The sequence below is a fragment of the Dipodomys merriami genome, unplaced genomic scaffold (genome assembly GCF_024711535.1).
Source record: "Dipodomys merriami isolate MVZ:Mamm:240054 unplaced genomic scaffold, mDipMer1.0.p SCAF_26, whole genome shotgun sequence".
Classification (NCBI taxonomy): Eukaryota; Metazoa; Chordata; class Mammalia; order Rodentia; family Heteromyidae; genus Dipodomys; species Dipodomys merriami.
Window position 1 is genome coordinate 16,411,212 of NW_027204048.1, and position 20,009 is coordinate 16,431,220.

The window sequence follows — 20,009 nt, forward strand, 5'->3', positions numbered from 1 at the left end:
ATCTTTAGCTATATAGCTCATTTATTGTTTGTGGTAGATAGAGCAGTTACCAGGGTTTGAACTTAGGGTCTTGTTTCTCCTTTGGCTCTCTTGCTCATGATTTTGGCACTATGACACTGCACCATTCTTCTAGTCAAACTTTTATTGCTGTTTCATTGGAGATGGGGTTTTTCAGACTTTTGTGCCTACGCTGACTTTTAACTATGATTATCAAAGTCTCAGTCTTTTGAGTAAATAAGATGACAGGCATAAGTCACTGTGCATGCTACTTTTTATGATCCTGAAGGAGAATAGTTTCTGACAGTTTATGACATGAATCACATGGAATTTATGATAAAAGGATATTGAATTTATTAAGGCTGCATCGATTTCTTGAAATTACCATAATTAAAGGAATATTTGGGAAGGATGATCTCAACTGGGCATCAGAAATTCACTGTACTCTTCATGTTCTGTGTTTTTCTTTTTTTTGGGTCCAGTCGTGGGACCTGAACTCTGGGCCTGGGCGCTGTCCCTCAGCTCTTCAGCTCAAGGCTAGCGCTCTACCACTTGAGCCATAGTGCCACTTCCGGCTTTTTTCTTTTTGCTTATGTGGTGCTGAGGAATCAAACTCAGGGCCTCATGCATGCAAGGCAAGCGCTCTACCACTGAGCCACCTTCCCAGCCCCCTGTTCCGTGTTTTTCTGATGAAGGACAACTAGTTTCTTTTATCCAACTTCCTCATACTAGCTGGACTTTCCAAGGGTACACACAGGATCCAGTCGATTCACATTAGTTACGACACAGGGTCTGACTGTTTCTTTATTTACATGGGTTTTGTTTTGTCCAGGTATATGTTAATGCATTTTACAATAATAATCAGATTTTAATATTTTGCAAAAAGAAATTCCAAACTATACTGTCACATCCTATGGCAATTTAGCATTGCAAAACAGCACACTTAGTTATCTGCCTTATGCCTGTTCCTAACTAAAGACCTTACGGAAATCTTCACAGATGGATTTAGTACCAGTAGCTATCTCAATAAAGCAATCTACAACTACCTAGAGCAGCTGTGTATCAGTCTCAGTAGTATTGAATTCTTGGATAATATCCATCTTTTCTGAAAGGTCTGCGGAAAACTTATGTGAATGCTATACTCAGAAGTCTAGTGTGAGATATTCAATGAAATAGTTAAGTTCCTAAGTGTGGGGCTAAAAAGCCAAGAATCCATATGGAATAGGGTCTAGCAAGCAGCAATGTGGGAAGGGAGAGTGGATATAGCCGAGAATGTAAAAGTATAAAGTTGGCAAGATTAGAGAATATATTACTAATAAGACACATTTCCTTGCAAATTTTGTAGTCTGAGTAGACTATAAATAACGTGTGATCACAGACATTCTCAGAGTAAACCTGTAGCTTCTAAGTAGAACTGTGGTGGCGGGGTTGGGGGGGGTGGGAGGGAAGCTAAATTTCAAGTCAGATGATTCGGATCTTACCACTAGGGATTAGTATGACCTTACAAGGATACAGAGGGTAGAGTTTCAATGTCCTCAGACGCATAGAGAGCAAATATTTTATGTTGCCATTCTCTTTGGACCTGCTAGGATGGCCTACCGGCTTCCCATGCTATAACCCTTTGGGGAGGGTTATGGGATCATAGAAAGGGGTGTGTCAATAGGCGACCTCAGTTATAAAGCCCAGATAGATGTCACAGACACGTCCTTCCTTTTCATCATTAATATTTACAAGGTATCAAACGCTTGGGGTTTTTCCTCCTTTTGATTAAACATTTACTATTGTTTAGCATCTTCATGGTATTTGGATTATTTTGTTTAGCTTAAAGTTATATCTCCTTTTAAGGAGAAATACAGAAAATATATGAGCTAGTAACCAAATTCTTTTAATTTTTCTCTAAGACATGACAGGAAAAACTTAAATCCTCCTCATAATCCACTTCCTCTATAGGGTACATTAATGGAACAGGTGAGACGTAAATATGACAAGTTGATGGAAAAGATAGACCTTTTCAAAAACAGTTTAATCATCTGTAATAACTTCAATAAGGTTAGGTGAGCTTATTAAATTGATTTTGCCTTATTTCACAGTTTCTCATTTTGAATAGTAAAGTGTCATCTATAGCAAAAAGGAAAACACACACACACACACACACACACACACACCTTTCATTGGTTATGGTTTGGTCAAACCTCTCTTTAATTAGTAGAGATGTGTGCTGACATGGATGAGAAGTAGAGAAGTTAAGGAATGGATGGATGGGAGAGGCACCAGACAAGACCAGAATTCCCCAGAAAATACTTTTATAGATCATGTTTTCTGCAGTAACTGAGAATAGAATAGACCAAGGAATGTGCATTTATTATTATTATTATTAATTATATATTTTTATTGTGAAAATATCGTACAGAGGGGTTATGATTACAAGGGCAAGGTAATGAGTACATTTCTTATCAAGCATTGTTGCCTCCTCCTTTGTTTCCCCTTCCCATCCCTTCCCATCTTCCCCTCACCCCCTCTACTCCTCCACCATGTCAAAGTTGTCAAGTTCATTTTCAACATGACAACTTGTACATCTCATTGCTGCAATGGGTCCACCTGTATCCCTATTTAAACAATTTGTTTTTCCCTTTGCCTCCCCAAATTATACCAGCATCAAATACAGTGAAAACAGGGCCTATACCATGGGGGAGGGACATACAAAGCAACAAAGAAATCATCTTATAAATACGTTAGAAGCATTTTTAATGATTTATAGATGTATTTATGTGAACTCAAGCAAGGGCAAAATTTACCTCACAGTTAACTAGTCAAATTTTTTAAAGATAACATGTCAAATAGAAAGATCTAATCGAGAAAGTAAAGAATGTGTGATTAGAATGTGTGATGGCCTTACTAGCCACAACAACTGTAGGGCAGGTCAACATGAAGGAAGTTCAAAGTGGAATGAGGGCCACCATTTCCAAGCCTTCCTTTAATCTCTTGGTGCCTCTGATCATGGAATTAATAAGAGATAAATGTATAATGAATTTACAAGACTTTAACACATGCTTGCAAAACTGTAAATTGTGCCACACATCTATGCCATGGCCAACCAGTGCTGTTGTTGCATACACTACTTATTTTACCATCTCTGGAAAAAATGAAGAATATACTCTCTACTTAGAACTTAGTATCCATGATTTTTGTTCACCTATTCATTTATTACTGGTGGTGAGGATTCAACTCAGGGCCTGGGCATTCTCCCTGAGCTCTTTGAACAACACTAGTGCTCTATCACTTTAGGCCACAACTCTTACTTCCAGTTTTCTGGTGCTTAATTGGAGATAAGAGTCTCAAGGACTTTCTTGCCCAGATCTTCAGATCTTATCCTCCTGAGTAACTAGGAGTACAGGCGTGAGCCAAGAGTGCCCGACTGTATTTATTATTTTTACATAGCTAAGCCAAGTGAGTATTAAAGAAACATGCAGAAAAATAGTCCATTTATCCATGACTACAGCATTGGAACTTTGCTTTTCCCTGATTTCCCAAAAGAGGGCAAAAAGAAGGACTCAAGATACATATCTGTACAAAGGAAGGTACCATTTGCTTTACCAAAGATGTAAACCTTGGTAGACTGATAGAGTTGAACTACATGATAAGGAGGAATTCAGAGAAGTAACACCATGAACTTGCAGCTTTCCCACCCTAAAAGCACATATATGTGGCTAATAGGCAAGATCTAGCTGTACATTAAAGACCGTGCAAAGTGTTGGAATGGTAATCTTGAACACAAGGAAATATGGAGGAGAGCAAAACAGGAATGATCCAGCAAAAACCAACTAGAAACAAAACAATCAAAGATGTATATAAAGGATATTTTGAAGGGACTGTGTCAGAACCAGGCTCTGAGTTTTTAACTCCATATAATATAAAATAAACAAATATTTTTAATAAATAGTGTTAATTAAACTTTCCCTATTTAAACACCGAATTCATCTTTAGAGCATATTCTCTGAGCAAGACTTTGCATTTACATTCAAGGTGATTTTTTTTCTAGTCTAGTTTTGTTTTATTCCTACTCAAAATTTAATATTACTCCCTGGACCTAGCCTATAGCTTCCCTCAGGTCAGTTTATTTCTACTTTAATAAAAATAATTAAGCTAAGACATTGACTATGACTTAGGTTTACTATGTTAAGCAGTATTTTAAGTCTAAGAAACTGTATTGTATTTCTTCCTATTTTTAAACTATATTTTCGTAATCAGTAGTTTTCTTACATTGCAGTCAAATTTTACATCCAGATAATTTCCAAAATATCTGAGGTGATAACTTCTTTAAATTCTTATAAGCCACTGAGAATTAAAAATATACCATGTTTAGGTAGGTTTGATCTTCTCCTACTAACTGGATTGGAAAATCACAGTGTAACAACCCAATTTCATCCTGTCATCAGTAAGTCATTTTTATTAAAAATACATTTCCAATATAAAAATTATGAATCACTTTGTTTCACTTTTTGCAAATGGTGTTGCAGAAGATACCTGTATTCCCCTATTTCTATTTGCCCTCATTTATTGTAAGGAGTTGTCTTGCTTAAAGTACATGAGGAAAATCTGACCTAACAAGGACACCTTTATTGAAAAAGAAGGATTTAATAGACTTTTCAGATGATTATAGAGATTGGCATTTGATGATGTCCCAAAATTTTACAAATAATCTCTTTAAAAAAAATTAGGTGCCAGTCCTGGCCTTGAACTCAGGGCCTGGGTCCTGTCCCTGAACTATTTTCTCAAGACTAATACTCTACCACTTGAGCCAAGCTCCACCTATGGCTTTGGGGGTTTTTTGATTGGAGATGAGTCTTCTGGACTTTTCTGCTCAGAATGACTTCAAACTAACCTCCTCAGATAAACTAAGATTTCAGGCACTAAACAGCAATGCCCAGCTTGACATATAATCTCAAAGACAAATTTTGTAAAGGTTATGTTGGGTTATGGGGAACTGGAAACTATATCAAGAAATTTTCATATTCTGCTGTAATATTTGGGTCTAACCTGTGATGATTTTAATTTGGCTAAGTTATGCTATTGGTCACTTGGTAACTGTTGGCTCATTAAGATAAGGACTTTCTGGTTCTAAATGGCCAATAGCTGGGCACCAGTGGTTCACACCTATAATCCTAGCTACTTAGCAGGCTGAAGTCTGAGGACTGTAGTTTAAAACCAGTCCAAACAGGAAAGTCCCTGAGACTTTACCTCTAATGAACTAAAAGAAAAAGATGCCAATGAATTATGTTCATTTTTAATACAATAATCATTCTCATCAGAAAAGTCCAGGAAACTGTCAAATGGGAATAAAGGAGTACAATGTTTTGAAAATTCTGGTTTTCACTTACAGCTTTTCATTTCAAGTGTTTTCTGTGTATTTCTAAGTGTGTGCCTGCAAAGCAACCAAATTAGACATTATTCTGGATCTGCACTAAATATTAAATAGAAATTAAAAAAATACTTTCCTTCACAGATTGTCTTCACTTGCTTTGTACTATTTGAAACATTGAGAAACTCAAGGAAGTGTACAGTTTCCACGTCTGTTGTTTATGACAATTTTCACTTACAGCGTCCCTGAGGTCCACCAACTGCTTCACTGTGCCCAAGGGAAGACGTCTCCATTTCCCATGCTGCATTATACAATGCTTTTTCTCCTAATGGCAGTATTATTTGATGTCCCTGTACCAATAAGATCTGATGGGCTGGGAAGGTGGCTCAGTGGTAGAGTGCTTGCCTTGCATGCATGAGGCCCTGGGTTCGATTCCTCAGCACCACATAAGCAGAAAAGGCCAGAAGTGGCGCTGTGGCTCAAGTGGTAGAGCGCTAGCCTTGAGCTGAAGAGCTGAGGGACAGCGCCCAGGCCCAGAGTTCAAGCCCCACAATACCCCCCTTCACCAAAAGAAAAAATAAGATCTGATGCTTAACATCACATTTAATTAGCAATTTTGAAATTCTACTTTATCTACTTTATCTTTCCCTCTCTTCTTTCTCTCACTCTCTTGTTAGTTTCCTGCCCTCATCCTTCTAGTTAATATCCTTAATATGTGTGTATATGTTAATTCAATCATTTCCTTATGACTATTCTGAGTCACAGTTCAAGACTTATTGGTATAATAATAAAAATAAAGAATTATGGATTATCTAATAAGCTTTCCTGATATAGGGAAAATAAAATATATTTGTTCTTCCTCCCAGCATTCTCTCTCTTATCTCCTTGTTTTTATGGGCCTAAGCAGTGATTCTTACAAATTTATTTCATTCAAGTTTTAACTTTTAATATTCTATTTAAATATTTTATGTAGAGGGCTATTTATTATACACTATCACCTATAGCTAGTTCTTTGTTTATGTATATGTAATGCTTCTTTTTAATCTTGTGCAGCTTTCTTGGTTAGGAATTTCTTTTACAATTTTATTAGTCCTTTGGCCTAAATAAGTCCTTGTGTATTTTCTTAATGGACTGTACCAAAAATGTTTTGTTTATTGTGCTCCTATGCCTGTTTTTAATTTGTTTTTAATTTTTTTAAATCACTGCTAACGAGAGAAGAATCTTTGTTTTTGCCTTCTTCTTTGTCCTTCCAAAGCTCTTCAGAGAGTAGTCTATTCATCTGATATTTAGTGCTGAAGAAAAGTTTGAAGCCAAACTTCACTGGTTTTTATATTTGATAGATATTTATTTTTATAGAGAGTTTGATTTTCTCCCTGGACTCCTGTAGGACTCTATTGTCACATTTTGAAGCACTGTCAGGGTATTTCGTTTCTTCACCCTTTCTTCCCCTGACAAATATGTTAGAATTGTCCTGTGTCATGAGCCAAAGGAGACACCTTTTGATTCCTGATCAGTGATCCGGAAATCTCAAGCCCCTACAGCCGAGCACTGTCCCAGAAAGATGTTGACCCTACACTTGCAGCTCTGATTTCACTGAAGTTATTGGTGTAAAAAACTACAAGCTAGTTTTGCATTTAGTCTGACCTCCACCAGATTTTAAACAGACTGTCTCTTTTCTGATGCTACAAAGTAACAGAATTTCAGCTTGAAATCCAAGGAACAGACAAACCATACCTCTTCTTGAGTTTTCATTAATGTGGTAACTGTTTGTCCAGGAAGAGTTTTACCTCAAGTAGTTACATGCCAAAATCAAGACTTTGCCAAACAGGTGCATCATTGAGCTCAGGTCCTAGCTGTTGAACCGGACAATGACATAGAAGCAGAAGGTTTTCGATGATGTTGTGGTAGGCAACCTTAACACAAAGCCAGAAGCAACCACCCGCCTGTGAGACTTCACAACACAAACCGGGTGAGGATGGGTGTCCCTACACTAAAATTCACCTTGAAGTCTGCTGATATATGCCATGAAATTAAAAGACTCACAGATGTCTGCCCAATTGTTTCTATGGTTATCACTCATCCCTGAGCCTGATCCTTATTGGAATGAAATTGTGAAGGGGACCTAGGTTTCAATCACACTCCAAAGATGACTTCTTCACAGAAAGAAATGCCACCACCAGTGCTGCTGCTTCTGATAGCCTTAATCTTCGTCATAATAACAGCAGCATCATTCTATATTTTTTCTCTACATGTATCATTGTTTAAAAATACAAATATTAAGTATAGTCTCTAAAATGTCTCAACTCAGAGTATAGAAAAATTGTCTCTCTCTGTATACATATATTTATGTATACTTATAGAAAAATATCAGTCAATCTCTCTCTCTCTCTCTCTCTCTCTCTCTCTCTCTCTATCTATCTATCTATCTATCTATCTATCTATCTATCTATCTATCTATCTGTCTATCCAGAAGCTTGGACTGTGGGCCTGGGTACTGTCCCTGAGCTTTTGTTTTCATGGCTAGTGCATTATCACTTGAACCACAGTTCCACTTACAGCTCTTTGATGGTTAATTGGAGATAAGAGTCTCTTGAACTGGTCTTTCCTTCCAGTGCTGGCCTTGAACCATGATCTTCAGCTCTCTTGAGTAGCTAGATTTACATACATGAGACAAAGAGTCAATCAATTTTTAAAGTACCTAAGAATAGCACTGGTACCAGACATGGGTCCAGATGTATTTAAGACAAAACTGTATGAAGTCAAATTTTAAAGAAATAAAATTACTTTTAGCTGGATGCTAGTGGCTTACTCTTGTAATCCTATGTACTCAGGAGGCTGATATCTGAGGATTGTGGTTTGAAGCCAGCCTGTACAGGAAAGTCTATGAAACTCTTACTTCTAACTAGCCTCTTTACTGGAGCTTGAACTTAGAGTCTAGACACAGTACCTGAGTTTTATTAGGTTTGAGCTCTACCATTTGAGCCCAGTAACAAAATTGTTTTTAAAGTAGCAAAAGTGTCAAATATGATGAGATATTACTGTGCTAAGAAACAAAGTTTTCCATAAAAAAATTAATAAATCTTCGATGATTCAAAACTTTAAAACTGTGAATAATCATTATTAATGCATATTCAGATGTAATATTCATTGAATATTTAATCTTTTGTGCTGGTAATGTGTCTTGAATTCAGAGCCTAGATACTGTCCTTTGGTCTTTGTGCTCAAGACTGGTTCTGTTCCACTTGTGCCTTAACTCCATTTCCAGCTTTTTGGTAGCTAATTAGAAATAAGATTTTCATAGACTTTTTGCACAGGCTTGCTTTCAGCTATAATCCTCAGATGTTAACCTCCTGAATAACTAGGATTAACAAGTGAGCTGCCATCGCTAGCTTAGAACTTTTAATTCACCAATATCATCTTTACTTTATTATGAAAGCTCATTATATTATTGTTTTCTACAATAAATTTAAAGGATATAAAATTTGAACTTAACTAAACATATTGGGAAGACTTACAGTATGAAGCACAATCTAGAAGACATGATGTGAAACTTCTACCTTAATTTGCAGAGAATAAAATTTTAAATTTTTATTGGATACAATTTCCCTTGAGTTTTTATTAGATGTCATAAGAGTTGTTCATGATGACTTCAAAGTGTAATATGTGACTAATTCTTGATAATCATAATAATACATTTATTCAATTTTTTCTGAGTCTTTGAAGTTTGGAGTTAAAAATAATTATTTAATTGCAGTTCATTCCAAATTGTATTCACTGTGTGTATTGTACTTTTCACATAATTTCTCCTGCTCTTCCATTTGTAATATAAAATCAAAGATGTCTATTTCCCCAGATTGTTGAGAATACTCACTTACAACCTTTCAGTAGGTGTAAAGTGGAATCCTGAATTGTCATTCTTATTCTTCATAATATAAAGCATACCGTGATCAGCACTTTGGCAATGTACCTTCAACATTAATTGGAATTTACACAAGTATGAGTGTTATATGTTGGGAGTTAAACATCTTCTAAAATTAGTACACAAAACAACATTTGTAAGTTGTTTAGCATTGTTTAACGTTTTAAGTTGTTTAATGTCTGTTACTCAAATAACAAGTTTGTATGAGCTGTGCTCCCCATTTGGCATTCAAGAGCCTTGAATAATTATTCATCATTTTCACACATATTCCTACCTTTTACTCTTCTCTCCCTTCAAAACTCAACATTATTTTCTTTTTATATTGTATTTCTAAAATGCTCATCATCTTGTCTGGAGCAAAGTTGTCATTCTTTAATTACTAGACAGAAACTCTAACCAACAATTGCCAAAAATATCACTTCATAATGATCCAAGCACAAATCAACACATTGCAACCACTATTTGTTAGTAATCATGAAGGAATGAACATTTAAAAATTACAGCTGAAGCAGTCCCTCTTGTTTCTTTCTGAAGTAATAGAAACCCAGATCTGATCTACTAATCTAAACTAAAATATATTCAAGTTGAAACATCTAAAGATTTTAATGTATATTTTGATACATTATTTTCAACTAAAAGTAATCTCTTAAAAATGCATTTTAGAATCCCAGATGGGAAAGTAGAAATGGAAAATAGGAAAGATATTTCACTTGGTTTTGGAAGGAAAGCACATCAATTAACAGATTTTAAATTATTGGCCTGCTTTCACAAATTAATGTATTTTCAGGCAGTGTATATATGCAAAAAGGAAGTTTCATAGTATCTGTTACTATTCCTTTAAGAACTGTAACTTCAGTAAAAAAAATAGTAATGAGTTGAAAGAACTAGAAAGACATCAGGAGCTTTCTAACAATTAGAAGAATCTGTTAATTAGCACAGAATATGAATCTTAAGCTGCCTTGCTCATCAAATCATTTATTTTAATGAAGTGATGTTGATCAGAAACCTTACTTACACAAAAATAATTATGAGAATAAAATTTAAGCAAAAGCCTACAGAATTATGTTCCAGGAATACAAATTGAAGTTTGTCTTAAAATTGAGATTTTCATTCTTATAGACCTTCTTTCTCTTTCTTGGAGGGAGGGGGGTGGGTTTGTCAGAATTAATTTGTTACAATGTGCTTTGTAAACATTAAGAAAAATTATGGACACTATTCCAAAAATGGTGCAAATGGCCTATTAGGCTTTCCATTTTGAGGACAGAAAAATATGGTGTGGCTCGAGCTTCATTTAAAAATGGACCCCCAGAGTTTGCTATTCATGATTACTATAAAAGAACATTTTATCGTCTGCCATTCTGTTCTCATCAATTGATACTTTTATTGAATTGAAAAGTCCAAATAGAAAAGAATTAAAGAAATATTATTGAACGCACTGGACGCCCAGGAAAAGAATATGACAAAATAGTGTGTGTGTGTGTGTGTGTGTGTGTGTGTGTGTGTGTGTGTGTGTGATCATAACAATGTATCATGCATACACTTAGTTGGCTTCATTACCTTTTGAGAATTTACTTTCATTTATGAGGCTAATATATTTTCTTATCACATTGAAATAATAGCTTGATATACTAGTATTAGTCTCTCCTCTAGCTCTCCTAGTGCATGTGTATTTCTTTGTTTGGTTATTTAACAATGTTTGTGTTTATTTATTTAGTTATTATCTTTCCAAAGTTGTACAAAGGTATTTTAATTCAGCACCTCAACTTCTGAGTATAACGGATTTTGATCGGTGTCATCTCTTCTATCTTTTCCTTTCCCCTAATCTGTGGATAATTCTTTTTTAGGTAATTTTTCCCTCTCTACATGTACTACAAAATGCTAGCTGCCTACCTTACTTATACTTACTTCTTTCTAATCTGAGCAGAGTGCGAATGAAACTAAGGTGTTCACAGAGGACATAGTATAACAGAAAGGAATTTAGATGTCCCTGCAATTTGACTAATTTTTTTAATAGCTCAAACACTAAGCTTAGCTTGAAGAAAATGTTGTACATCTGCGTCAATGTAATATGTACTTTTCTTTTATGTTTTAATTTTTTAATGGAAGAAGAGATCCATAAAGTCATAATGTAACAGGGAAAGAGAAAGCAAAGCGATTTACTTTCACCAGTGACAATAATAACTTCCTGGTTGAGGCACGAGATTAAGTAAATTAAGATGATGTGGAGCAGCAATAACCATCGCCGGGAGCTCTGGGAATGTTCCTCTTTTCCTTTTTTCCATGATCATGCCATTTTTTTTTACTAGTTCTCATTGGTTATACTAGCTCTCTAATAGAGTTTTTAAGTATGAAAGCACACATGAAGATCTAAGAGTAAGATTAATAAGTCATTACAGTTGCATGTTGAGCAACTCCTGATATCAAGCATCTGATGAATTGCCTCATTTGTCTCAATAATCTCATGAGATAATTATTATTACTAATAATATTTAATAATATTTAAGGGAACTGAAGTCTAAAACAAGAAAGAAATAAAGGTGTCTATAAATTCTTAGCCATATTGGGCTAAAATTTCAAGGATCAAACAATTACTCTCTTTATTTTTTGTTGAGATTTCTTAATTTATGTTATGTCAAGGTTTTAATATGTATTTTACTCATTAATACTTCCTCCTAAGAGTTATTTTGAAAATAACATGTTAATCTTAAAATAGAATTCAGAATATTTCAATTTTCACTAAAAATATAATTGAATTCATTAAAAAAACTAACAGGTAGAGGAAGTATAAGTTAGTATAACAAAGAGTATAATTGTCAATTATCTGAGTTGGTAGAATACCATTTTACATCAATTATAAATTGGTACCAGTGTACAATGCCACAGTTTGATACTATCTGGTAAAGGTAAACATATGCATCTACCATGACCTTTTAGTAACACCCTTATTCATACACCCAAAGAAACATTGGTACATATGCAAATTTTCAAGAACATTTAACTTTAGACCTTGGTGGCAGTGTCTCATACCTATAGTCCTACTAATGGAGAAGCAGAATCTGTGTGAATTACAATTTGAAATCAGCTTAGGAAAAACGTTTGTGATACCCTCGTCGCAACCAATAAAATGTTGAGTATAATGGCACATGCCTGTCATTCCAGTTGTGAAAAAGTAAAAATAGGATAGTGGTTCAGGCCTGCCTGAGCATTAACATGAGACCCTCTCAGAAAATCCACAGAAGCAAGAGGGGCTGAGGGTTGTGGCTCAAATGGTAGAATGCTGGCCAAGCAAGCTCAAAGCCCCAAGTTTAAATCACAATACTCCCTCCCCCCAATACAAGTCGGATCTAGATATCACATATACATCAAAGCATAAAATATAAGTTATGTCAGATTGATCCAATTAACCACACATTTAAAGAAATAAACTGTTGAATAAATGCTTCACAAACTATTGAAAGAAAGCAATCTGATAGAAAAAATACACACTATTAGATGATTCCATTTGAATACAGTCCCGAAAACACATAGAATTACAGTTCTTGAAGTTTAGAAAGTGGTTTCCTAAATGAGAATTGAAGAGGATTTAATTCCCCTACCTTTCTTAGGCATGCCAGTCCTCCAGTAAACAAATATTTTTTTTTTACTTCCTGGTAACTATTGTACTTGCTGCTAAATCTGTACTTAGTATATTACTGTATTAGTGCTCCACATACATTATATAAAATAGATTGTCAACCAGAACTTTTCTTATAAAGTTTGCTAACTTGAAGAAAATTGTCAAAGAGAAAGCAATTGTGATTCATGGCCTGTGTCTGTAAGCACACCTAGACAGAGGATAAGAGTAAGTCTCTGATATGATAAATGGTGAGGTGCGAGACTGATTTAATTGAAAGAAGGATAAAATCAATGCAGTAGATTCACACATTTTCTAAATAATAGAATCTATGTATTTGTCCCTTCGAAGATTCAGTTATCCATCCTGGAGCTATGTTCTAATTTAATTATAAAATATTCCAAGGTAGAAATTTACTAAATTGATGGTCCCTAATGTATTTTTCTTAAATCATGGCATGCTCAGTCTGTAACATTTAAAGAAAAACCAGGAGACTACAAAAATAACCCTAGAAGTTTAAAGGAAAGGGTAAGCTAATGTTATAAAGTCATATTTGACAAATATTTATAGCTTGGTAACTCTAAATAGTTTGATGTCTTCTGTATTCTCTCTGACACATTTTGGTCTAAAATAGATTAAATAAATGATAAAAATCCACGCTGAGCTCTGCTTTAGTCTGCATGCTACTGAGCAATCATCAAAGCTACCCAGTAATTGAAGGGATAGATCTATTATTATCTCCCAATGATTAGGTCAAATCAGTCAGGTTGGGATCCTCATTAGAGATGACAAGGGTCTGTGTGCCAATGCCCCTTAATAAGTTACAACACAGCAATGCTGTGGATATTTAATCAATGTATAAGCTATCCCTTTGTGGTAAGTCACCTTCCTCCACAGAATGAATGACCTGCTCTGCTCAGCACAGACCCTTTACAAAGCCCCCTGCCTAGCAGCCTATCTAAGTTTTAAATAGCAGGCAGACTTTTCTGATAGCATCTCATCATCACCTGGCCTAGAAGATTCACATAGAACTTTTCAGAAATAAAACTATGGAAGAATGACTAGTGTGCAATTCAGGTTATACAGTATTACTTTTCAGCTCCCAGACGATCTGCTCTTCTAAAAGCCCATATAGAAGAAAATGACATAGTTAATTTTGCCAAACGCTGATTGTCTATATTTTAAAAAAATGAAGAAGGTAAGGCAAACTTTAACTGCATAGCCTACCACCTTCCATCTCTTAGCTGAGGTCTTCATTTTCATTGTGGATTCTAGTTCCATATCCCAGAGAAACCCATTATCTCATCATTAGTTATCATATCAAACACCTACTTTTAATTTTGACTTCAATAGATTTCCTTTTTTCTCCCTTTAGTGGAGTGAGGTGGGGTAGTGAGTGCCCTCTCCTTCCAGTTTCCTCCCATCTATTTTTATAAAGATATTTACAACCTTTGGGAGATGAGGAAATTGTTTACACATATAATTGCAGCTAAAAATCAGACTACTCATTTAGTGTAAGCTGTTTGATCCAGAACATTGTTAGAAATTTAATTACGTGTCAGAAAAAAAAGTAAAGATGCTTTTTTTTCCCCTTGTGGATCTGTTTAAACAAGCAAGATCTGCTAGTGAGATATAAAAACCTGGAGCTTTGTGACAGGAGAAATTTGATTGATAGATATTCCAAGGGAAGAAACTGTGGAATAATTAAATGAAGTTTGCCAATGGCTAATATCTTTGGTGAAGTTTTAAATAAGTTAAAAACTCAGTGACCAGTTGGTACAGATATGAAAGCTTGCTCTTCATTCACTTTCTTTTAAGATAAAGGTCAAGTTCTTCATTATGCAACACACAAGCATAACATATATAATAATTAGATGTATAAAGTGAATTAGACACCTAACTGTAACAGCAAACATCATTTGAAAAAAAATATTAGAAAGCATTGCATCTTGGGGTTCATTTCACTTAGCATCATCTTACATGATCATATGTACACAGCTTTTGAGCTTTTCTGCTCATCTGATACGATTATCCTAGACTTATGCTATGGACACAAGAGGTTTTTCTTTGTTGTTACTTTTAATGCACTTTGAGATATTTTTTGTTTCTTTTGTATGTTCTTCCTCCTCTAGTCACTGTATTTGATTTTGGTGCCCTGCATCTTGTATATACATTTGTCTAATTTGGGGAAGGGAAGGGGAATAACAAAATGGTGAAACAAGGGCACAGAATGACCATTGCAACAATGAGACTCACAAGACACTATGTTGGAAATGAACTTTACAACTTCGGGGGGGGGGGGGAGGGGAGGGCAGGGATAGTAGGAGAAAAATGAGGGGTAACAATCCTCAACAAGAAATGTACTCATTATCTTACTCCTGAGACTGTAACCCCTCTGTTCAACATCTTTACAATAAAATACAATTTAAAAAAGAAAAGCATCTCATATGCATAAATTCCTCACTCCAAAGTCAGACACATGAGGATAATGAATCCAGAGACAGCCTGAGCTACATTGGGAGAACCTAGCTCAAAACACCAAACCAAAACCAACTGTAAAAACTATACATGTGGGGCGGGGAAGGTGGCTCAGTGGTAGAGCGCTTGCCTTTCATGCCTGAGTCCCTGGGTTCAATTCCTCGGCACCACATAAGCAGACAAAAGCTGGAAGTGGCTGTGGCTCAAGTGGTAGAGCACTAGCCTTGAGCTGAAGAACAGAGGGATGGCACTCAGGCCCAGAGTTCAGGCCCCACGACCGACAAAACAAAAAACTATACCTGTAGCATAGGATTCATCTTAGAGATCTTATTTCTGCTAAAACGTCCTCTTAAAAACATGACAGCAAATGCACAAACTCATCATGAAAAGTAATTTAGACTTTACTAAAGTTTAGTTGAAAGAGAGAGAGAGACAGAGAGACAGACAGACAGAAAAACTTGGCTTGAAGATGCTTTCAATAGATTACAGTAGTACCAGTCACCCAGACACCTGCTGGTGGTCCTGGTTTGGCACAGAGTGCTGGAATTAGCTAGTTCTGATTCAAGCAGAGCGTAGATAGCCCTCCCCCAGCCCGCTACACATCAGCGTCCAGTAGTGGACTGCACTAAAAGCATTCACCCAATGGAAATCAGCAAATGTTACATATCATGGCTGATTTTCCCCCTGACTGCTGGTTGTTAAACATGTGCTGGAATGCCACTGGGCCCAGCAATTCTTTTTGGAAAATTACTCATACCAGCTCATGCCTGGGATCCAAGCATATTTATTATAAATGTCTACAAACTCGAAGCCACCATTCAGAAGCCAAATTACTTGAAAGCATTATTGAGCCTTGAAAAAAAAATTTTTTTTTCATACGGGAGCCCAGAATTTAGCATAAAATTCTGGACCAACCACAGCAGAAGCTGAAAAATCAGCAAGAATTGAGTGTTCTGAGTATGACTCAAAGACACATCAGCACCTTGGTGGTGGGGGGTCCCTGAATGAGAGATAACTACAATGCGTGTGATCCAAAATTCTGAAGCCATTGACTATTAACATTCCTCTTTCCGTAACTCCTTTGTAAGGAAGAGGGGAAGTCATTTGAGGAAGAAAGCCAGCAGACTCTGGAAGAGCTGGCAGCTGAAGCCAGCCTCAGCTATTGTAGTAGGAATGGGCAGAGTATCAGAATTGCAAGTGAAGAAAGGAATGAGCCATTACCCTTAACGTGTTAGGTGAACTGTGAGTTCTCTTCCTCGGAGAGTACAAAACGGAGGCATCTCCAACTACAGCCAAAGCAACCTTGGTAGAAGTGTGTGTGTTTAAGAAGGCTGCTATCACCCCGATCATGTAAGTAAGCATCAATCATCCTAGGTGAGAATGTTTTACTGGACTGGTTCTACCCATATATCTTGTCACCTTCTGAAGAAAGAGTTTATTTAATTCCATCTAAACTCCACTGACAATAACCATAAGGTATGTTAGGAGCATAAGGTGCTTTTTGGAAAAATAGCCATAGAGGTAATAATCCCTCTACAGTATTTATTATAGTCTAAGCATGATCAAAGAATTTCATGTATACTCATTTAAATTTTCTGGAACTAATTCCCTATTCTCCAGATTAAAAATAAATGATGTGTGAATAAAAAAAAATAAGTAACCCACCTAAGGTCATGTAGCTATTGTGTACACAATAGATGGTATATTTGAATAGAAACATAGGTAAGTAGAAATAGACAATCATTCAGCTATCTTGTTTCCCTATTCAGTTTCTGCCACTTTTTGATAATATATTGAGTATATTTTTGCAAACTATGAATTAGAAAGACTTTAACACACTGGGTGCCAGTGGCTCAGGCCTTTAATCTTAACGACTCAGGAGGTTGAGATCTGAGGATTACTGCCCAAGCTAGCCTAGGCAGGAAAGTCTATGAGACAGAATTGGGACTGTGGCTCAAGTGGTAGAGCACTAGCCTTCAGCAAAAAACTAAGGGAAAGTGCCTAAGACCTGAGTTCAAGCCCCAGAATCAGTAGCTAAATGAAAAAAATGAATAAGAAGACAAGAAAGGCTTTAACAGATTTATTGGATTACAGTTAGAAATTTTTTGTCACAATATAATAGAATGAAAGAATGGAATGATGGAATTGAATAGAATACAAAGGATGAATAGTATAATAGTATAAAAGAAAAGAATTGTAGAATACAAAGGAGGAGGCTGCAATGCTTGGTAAGAAATGTATGCATTATCCTGCCCATGTAATTGTAGCCCCTCTGTACAGTATGTTCTCAAATAAAATAAATAATATTAAAAAAAATTATAAAGGTTAAATTGCATATTATGGTATTAGTGTCAATTACTCTGTAAATCTCATTTGGTGTCAAAGTATGAAAGTGTGTTTGTGTACTTTAGGTGATAATCTAAAATTGTTCCCTGCTATGATTTGCTGTAAATTCCATGAAAAGTCTGTACTGGGGCACATTATATCTTAATAGCCTCTGATCCTCACTTTTATCAAACATTATCTATAAAGTATTTCAGCAGATATTTAAATTTTATTGTACAGGCCTGAATCCTTCCTACTATAATTAAAAGTTTGAAAACTTAGTTGAAGTAAATACATTGAAATGTTAAGCAAATAACACATTGCTCTGTCTTTTCGGAAAACGTGTTATAGACATTAGGACAAATGGAAGATGTAAGAGTTCACAAATGACTGTGAGTGGGCTCTTTCAGAGGAAGCTGCAGCCCTGGCAGTAACTGAAAAGCACAAAGTACCCAATGAACCTGAAACTGAACACGACATGTATTTTTTTTTTTGCTTTTACATCAGCTTTATTCTCAGAGCAACCTGTGTGAGTTCACAAGCCCTCACAATGCCAACTGTTGTAGGAATTATATTCCTTCTTACATGTACCAAAATCTCATATCAGTAATGAGTTCTGGGTTGTGAAAGAGGATTTACTGTTTGCACCTGTCTGTAATGACATGTAATATTGAAGTTATGATTGCATTAGCCAGCACACTGCTGGCATTTCTATCTTGAGAAAAAATTAAGAATAATATCAATAATAAGTTATTATATGGTCAATAATAATACATCAGATATCCTATTTGAAGCAATCTTTGGAATTTGGGAAGAACATGTTTATCTACCTCTACCCATGTAAACAGAAATATAGAAATACCAAAGCTACTTAAGCCTTTTTTGTTCAGGACTGAGGCTTGAATTCAGGGCCTGGGTGCTGTCCCTGGGCTTTTTTGTGCTCAAGACTAGCACTCTACCACTTGAGCCACAGCACCACTTTCAGCTTTTTGTGGTTCATTGGAGGTAGAAGTCTCTTGTTCCCCAGGCTGGCTTTGAGCCCAAACCCTCAGATCTCAGCCTCCCAAGTAGCTAGTATTACAGGCATGAGCTACCAGAACCTAGCATTACTGAGCCTTTCAAGAGAATGCAAAAGGAAAAAACAAAAAGCTTAACCAGAAGGCTGAAGCCAATTAAGTAGTATGTGATTTTTAATACATTTTATATATATAAAAAAACCTGTAGAGGAATTGTACAGTTGTTTCTGTACTTGTTTTTTCCCCAAATTTTCATCTTCATTGCAGATTAAAAAGAAAGGATATGTAAAATCCATGGAAAATAATTAGTTTTTATGCTTCTATATTTCTTTTTTCTTCTTCTCCTCCTCCTGTTCCTCCTCCTCCTCCTCCTCCTCCTCCTCCTCCTCCTCCTGTTCCTCCTCCTCCTGTTCCTCCTCCTCCTCCTCCTCCTCCTCCTGAGGTTTAATGTCAGTGTCTTAAAATTGCTTAGCAGGCACTTTACCACCTGAGCCATACCATTAGCTCTGTACTGCTCTAACTTTGAAGTTGGGTCTCACACTGTAATCATTCTACCTATGCTTCCTACATAGCTAGCTAGTATACTAGGCTTCTTCATTAAGACAGGATAAGATTTTGTACATCTTATTTAAGTCAGTGTCGCAGAAAGTCTATACAACTGCAATCCTTAACCTTTTAGGAAATGAATGACATGTTTTTGGCTAGTGATTTGCTCAGTCAAGCTCTGCCCTGGTGGCTTTATATTTCTAATACTCATATTACTCGTAGGAACAGTTCAACCTTTAAACTAAAGCAGAAAGATAAGCACACCAGCCCTCACTTCGTAAAACAGCCTACAGATATTTTTCTCTGTTTTCAGAAGCCATGTATTATCACAGTGAGCGGGACAGATCCAGAAATAGGAGACATTCAGTCACTGGAGTGACATTTTGTTCATTATTTCATCTCATGTCATTTGCCACATGTTTGTCTCTAATCCCGTGCATGTTCCTGCACCTATGTAATATTCAGTGTGAAATTCTATGTCAGTATATTTAAACTTCCCCACGACAGTAGGTTCAGAGTTGTGATTCCCATAGCAACCATAATTCCACCCTTTTGTTTTTATATAGCATTTGTATAACTGGAGAAGTTGTTAAGTTTTATATCTTAATATAAATATGCAGTCATGTTGAGTGTCTTTTTATAGTTGCTTTGGGAACCACAATTTAGAATTTTCTGGTTTTCTTTGCATTTGAATTCCCAGCCATATTACTGCAATCACCCGCATTCCTCTAATTTTATTGAGGAAGTGGAAATGGG

The 20,009-nt window shown here is 36.0% G+C and overlaps 1 pseudogene; it reads right to left on the reverse strand.

Moving 5' to 3' along the window:
- Positions 1 to 18,261: 18,261 nt before the first annotated feature.
- Positions 18,262 to 18,378, reverse strand: LOC138837050 (small nucleolar RNA SNORA40; annotated as a pseudogene).
- Between the last annotated feature and the right edge of the window lie 1,631 nt (positions 18,379 to 20,009).